Below are 6,466 nucleotides of genomic sequence, written 5' to 3'. Positions count from 1 at the left end.
TTTTTTATCAGTGGTTTGATAACTGCTGTTTTCAAAGCCTGGGGGAAAACACATGAAGACAGCGATGAGTTCACTATGTGGTAAGCTAGTTGTTACAGAGCTCCAGCAGGTGTACAGTTCACTGCAGACTGAAAAGTATTATCCTTTTGAACCAGGTTCTGGCACTCAATTGGTCCAAGAACCAGTTTAGGGATGCATTTTCAGTGTATTTTCTATGGTTTCCCTTTAGAAAGAAAAAAACAACAATTTGATTGGTAAGCAGTTCATCTTTACAGATTAGTGTTTTTTTTATTTTCCAGCAAACCAGCTTCTTAATACAACACATGTGGTGTACAAAAGTAATTATAAACTTAGTTTTTTGGTTATTATTATTGGAATTCAACATGGAATTTGCCCTTTTCTACGCAAAACTTCAGATATATATGTGAAATGATCAAGGCATGTGTGTCGCCCAATGCCAACTTTATGGCTGGAGTAAGCACATTTCTACAGTTATTGGTCTCTTGGCAACAGGTTATGTTGGACAACTGTTAATGATGTGAAAACAATTATTGTACACAACAAAGACACCATCAACCCATTTTTTTACCTGCTTTTTCCTTTCGGGGTTGCAAAACATCTGGTGCCTTTCTCCAGCAGTCATTGTGTGAGAGGCGGGGTACACCCTGGACAGACTGCAAGTCCATCACAGGGACACATAGACAAACAACTGTTTACGCTCGCCATCACAGCTAGGGACAATTTAAATTGACCAAATAACCTAACATGCATGTTTTAGGTTTGTGGGAGGAAACTGGAGTACTGGGAGAAAACCTACTCATGTAAGGGGAGAACATGCAAACTCCACACAGAAAGGCCGGGAGATGGACCTGTGATCTTATTGCTGTGAGGCGACAGCTCTAACTACTGCTCGCTGTGTCCCCTTCACCAGTTGCACATGATGACCAACAATGCATTCACATGTATGCAATTACATAAGTAGATATTAAAAGCATGCGTAAAGTTTTGCAGAAAACATTTTTAACAACAATGGCTTAAAACTTATTAGAGGAGTATTATTGTTGTTGCAGAATTATTATTATTACAAATGCCACAGTACAAAGAGAGTGTATATTTAGAGACAGAGTATTTTCTGTCCTTTAATGACTACTGGCTCATCTGATGATTTAGGTTTCAGAGGGCAATTCAGTTGGAACTGTGCTAGCCCGTACCATACTGAGGCATTTCAAAGGGAGCTGGCAGAGTGATCTGGACTGTGCCAGTTGACTCTGAGCCAAGCCATGCCAGATGTGCTTGATGGAAGTATCTATCTGTCAGCCAGAACCAGAATACTTTAACAATCCTAAAGGACAAGTCATTTCTGCTGTTAGACCCGATCACTTAAGACCAAAAAAAATGGCAAGATAAAAACAAAACACTCAGACAGCAATCAAATATTAACATGCCAGTGACACAGTGTGCAATCAGTGCATGCTCTGCACATAATATATACACTGCCTGGCCAAAAAAAAAGTTGCCACTAAAAAAAAAAAAGATTACACACTAATTTTTTGTTGAACCACCTTTAGCTTTGATTACGGCACATGTTTGCTGTGGCATTGTTTCAATAAGCTTCTGCAATGTTACAAGATTTATTTCTATCCAGTATTGCATTAATTTTTCACCAAGATCTTACATTGATGATGGTAGAGTCTGACCGCTGCGCAAAGTCTTCTCCAGCACATCCACAAGATTCTCAATGGGGTTAAGGTCTGGACTCTGTGGTGGCCAATCCATGTGTGAAAATGATGTCTCATGCTCCCTGAACCATTCTTTCACAATGAAGATGAATCCTGGCATTGTCATCTTGGAATATGCCCGTACCATCAGGAAAGAAAAATCCATTGATGGAACAACCTGGTCAACCTGGTCATTCAGTATATTCAGATAGTCAGTTAGTCAGGTAGCTGACCTCGTTCTTTGAGCACATACTGTTGCTGAACCTAGACCTGACCAACTGCAGCAACCACAGATCATAGCACTGCCCCCACAGGCTTGTACAGTAGGCACTAGGCATGATGGGTGCAACACTTCACCTGCTTCTCCTCTTACCCTGATGTGCCCATCACTCTGGAACAGGGTAAATCTGGACTCATCAGACCACATGACCTTCTTTCATTGCTCCAGAGTCCAATCTTTATGCTCCCTAGCAAATGGAAGACTTTTTTCCTGATTAGCTTCACTGATTAGTGGTTTTCTTAAGGCTACACAGCTGTTCAGTCCCAATCCCTTGAGTTCCCTTCGCATTGTGCATGTGGAAATGCTCTTACTTTCTCTATTATATGTAGCCCAGAGTTCTGCTGTTGTTTTTCTTCATTTTGATTTCACCAAACATTTAAGTGATTGCCGATCTCGATCATTCAGGATTTTTTTCCAGCCACATTTCTCCCTCGAAGACGATGGGTCCCCACTATCCTTCCAGCTTTTAGTAATGCATTGGACAGTTCTTAACCCAGTTTTAGTAGTTACTGCAATCCTCTTAGATGTTTTCTCTGTTTGATGCATGCCAATGATTTGATGCTTCTCAAACTTTTCCACGACCACAGGATGTCTTTCGACATGGTTGTTCAAGAAATGAGAAGCAACTCATTGCACCAGTTGGGGTTAAGTAACTTGTTGCCAGCTGAAACATAATCACCCATAGGCTCGTACCTATTTGCGTAGTTAAATCCAGGTGACAACTTTTTTTTTTGGTCAGGCAGTGTATATATATATATATATACGAAAACAAAAGAGATGAGGAAGGGATAGGCAGGTTTGGTGTCACAGAAAGGAACCAGGAATGACAGATGGTGGTGTGTAGGATGACTGTCGTGGTAAAGAAGAGGAAAAGAGTAAAGGCAGAGAAGAGGACCAAATGGTGGAAGTTGAGGAAGGAAGAATGTTGTGGGGAGTTCAGAAATGAGCTGTTAAAGGCTCTGGGTGATAAGAAATAGCTTGCAGAAGACTGGGCTACTACAGCCGCAGTGATTAGAGAGACAGGTAGGAAGGTATTTGGCATGCCATCTGGGAGACCTGATATGGAGACCTGGTGGTGGAATAGTGAAGTGCAAGAAGTTATCCAGAGAAGAGGTTAGCCAGGAATAAATGGGACAGTGAGAGGACTGAAGAGAGTAGATAGGAATATAAGTTAAAGTGCAGTTAGAGAGGACATGGACCTAGTTGGAGTGAGGACAGAGGATGCAGAAAACAGAGTTAGATGGAGGAGGATGATTCGCTGTGGTGACCCCTGAAAAGGGAACAGTTGAAAGAAGGAGAAGAAGATGTGTGTGTGTGTTTATATATATATATATATATTATACAGACACACACTTATCAAACACTTTTTACTTGTACTTGTTCAATTGTTTGTTAACAAATATCTATTCAGCCAATAACATGACAGTAACTCAGTGAAAATAGGCATGTAAACGTGGTGAATATGACACGCTGAAGTCAAAATCGAACATCAGAATGGGGAGGTAGGGCATTTAAGTGACTTTGAATGTGGCATGGTTGTTGGTCCAAAACTGGCTGGCCTCAGTATTTCAAAAACTGGTGATCTACTGGGATTTATACACATAACCATCTCTAGGGTTTAAAGAGAATGGTCCAAAAGCAAGAAATTACCCAGTGAGCAGCAGTGGTGTAGACAAAAAAAAAAGCCTTGGTAATGTCAGAGATCAGAGAAGAATGGGCAGATTGATTCAAGATTACAGGAAGGCAACAGTTGCTCAAATAACCACTCATTCCAACTGTCTGCAGAATACCATCTCTGAACACACAACACATCCAACCTTGAAGACTATGTGCTACAGCAGTAGAAGACCACACTGGGTGCCACTCCTGCCAGCTAAGAACAAGACACAGATGCTTAATTTATATAACCTCACCAGAATTTGGTCAATAAGAAATTGGAAAAACACTAACTGGTCTGACTGGTCTCAAGTCACTGAACTTCGGTGGCCTCCACATCCACTAGATCTCAATCCAATCAAGCACCATTGGGATGTGGTGGAACAGGACATTAACATCTGACAAATCTGCAGCAACTATATGATGGTATCATGTCTATATGGACCAAAATCTAATGTAGTCATGTTTTCAACACTTTGTTCAATCTATGCCACAAATAATTAAAGCAGTTCTGAAGGTAAAAAGGGGTCCAATCTGGTATTAGCAAGTTGTATCAAATCAAGTTTCCAGTGAGTGACTATAAGTAGCTGGGAGATTGACACAGTAGTTATATCACACAACTTTAGTACAGTAAGATCAGAATTTGCACATCTATTATTTTTACTTGGGGGAACATAATAGCTCTGCTCAGTGGGAAATGGGGAGAATTCAGTTGCCAGTACAGGGCCACACAGGATGAAAAAATGCAACTAACCAGTACTGTGGTTATGGCCTGGTTCAGCGCACAATTCATTAATTCTAATAAAATGCATGGTTGAGAAGAGACTACAAGCTGGGTGACTTCTTGGTGAGTAAATTTAATTATTTGCACTAATATTAATATCCTTTTGAGAATTGAGCCATTCACCTCCAACACCATTCTGTCTTCACAACATCATTATTAGGCAGTGGTTCAAGTGAGTGACTTCCTGTTTTTTTTGCTGGTTAAACAGTTTCTTTGTGTCCTCAGTACTTATGTCAATAAACACATGCAAAAAATTTTGAAATTTCTTTGACTCACCTTTTCCACTGGACACTTAACAACAAAAAAACAAACAAACAAACAAAAAAAACAATTACAGTTTCACACATACTTTCACTCCTCTTGCATGATGTTTGCTGCACCTCTGTATTTGATTGTGTATGTTTGACTATTTACCTCCTGTATTTAATTATGTTGTTATTTCTGTTGTAAAGCGCTTTGGATTGCCTTGCTTCTGAAAAGTGTTTTATAAATAAATTTCACTTCACTTCACTTCACTTCACTTCACTTCACTTCACTTCACTTCACTTCACTTCACTTCACTTCACTTCACTTCACTTCACTTCACTTAGCACTAATGCCACAAGGCAGCGTGAAGATATTTATGGTTTTAGTATTCATAGCAAATGTAAACATCAGAATAAAAACAGCACAGGTAAAACAATCAAAATTTAATAAAATGGAGAAAAAACGCCATGTGTACATTGTTAAGTGATGAAACCTTAAAGCAAATCTATCAACAAATGTACTTTTTTGGTCATATTTAATGTATATGTATGAGCATGTGAACAATGTTGTACACAAGATGGACGCCCAATTGTTATTTTATAACATGGGGGAGCAAAATCAGAAGTATACTAATCTAATTTGTCTCATTGTCGGGAGTGATTGTACTTGTTTTTAGGTCAAACAGTGTGAAAGCAAAACCATATGCTTGCATCCCCACTTTTATTAATGTGGGAGAAGCTGATCTACTTGCTCCATTGATCAGAGGGCTATGGATATTCATTATAATTAAAGCAAAAAACAAGAACAATATGAATCCTCAACAGTTGAGAAAACACACTTTCAAATTAAAGTTGTGAAAAAAAACCCCATCTGGATTTGTTTGTTTGTTTTTTGATGAGTCAGCAGTCACAGACATTTGTAAATAAGAAAGGAGTACTGGTCACCTTTAAAATAATATTCATGTCTCAGTGGGTCAGATCTGCTTTTCCTGCAATGGTAGGGACCTGTATATATTCTGCGTGTTTGTATTACATGTACATTAAATACATTCAATAATTGCCCCAACAATTTTTTTTTGTGACGTGAAGAAACATGAAGACGTAAACAGGTCAAGGAACAGTCAAATGCAAACAGCATCTGCATAAATAAAACTGTTCAGGGAAAAGGAATTATATGTGCTAGATTTTATTTTGTGCCGTTTTCTGTGTCGTTGCAGTTAACTTTCGCCTAAGACACTTCATAAACTGTTCTCATTAGGCAGAATGACAGAGCTGTCCTCATTAAAGCAGATGATTGGCATGTGAGTGCAACTAATTAAGAGTGTGAATCTGGCAGAGGTGCTGAAGGCAGCTGCCAGGCTGTGGTTGTTTGGAGGTTAGCCCATGTGTTACTCTGTAGTTTACTTGACTAATTGACTATGAGCAAGAAATAGCACACTGGGATAATATGTCTGCATGTGTGTAATAATTGTCTGCATTTTACTTGCTACAATATTCTCAGTGTCAATTCTCAGTGTCAGTGTTCCTGCATTGATTTGTCTGCTAAATGCAATTATTTGTACGCCTAAAGCGGGTAAAAGTGAATCATGCTTTTCTTTTTGATTGAGTGACAATATTTACAGGAATGACTGCATATTGATAGAAAAACGTAAATTAGTTCATCATCCATCAGTGCAGTTAAAATTGAATTGTCTTCCATTTCTGAGTTTTTAGATAAATATGTCAGTCCCTCCAGGATTTCGCGGGCATTTTTGTGATTGTTGCGGGCTAAAATGCCTGATTT

At 39.1% G+C, this 6,466-nt stretch overlaps 1 protein-coding gene across 1 annotated transcript in view; it reads left to right on the top strand.

Annotated features, from left to right (window-relative positions):
• Positions 1-6,466, top strand: part of LOC108247446 (slit homolog 1 protein) — a 137,265-nt gene that overhangs the window by 34,716 nt on the left and 96,083 nt on the right. The window lies entirely within an intron of this gene.

The sequence above is a fragment of the Kryptolebias marmoratus genome, linkage group LG3 (assembly GCF_001649575.2).
Source record: "Kryptolebias marmoratus isolate JLee-2015 linkage group LG3, ASM164957v2, whole genome shotgun sequence".
In the NCBI taxonomy this organism is placed as follows: Eukaryota; Metazoa; Chordata; class Actinopteri; order Cyprinodontiformes; family Rivulidae; genus Kryptolebias; species Kryptolebias marmoratus.
Note: the sequence above shows the minus strand (reverse complement) of the source record. Positions and strands in the feature narration are given on the sequence as shown.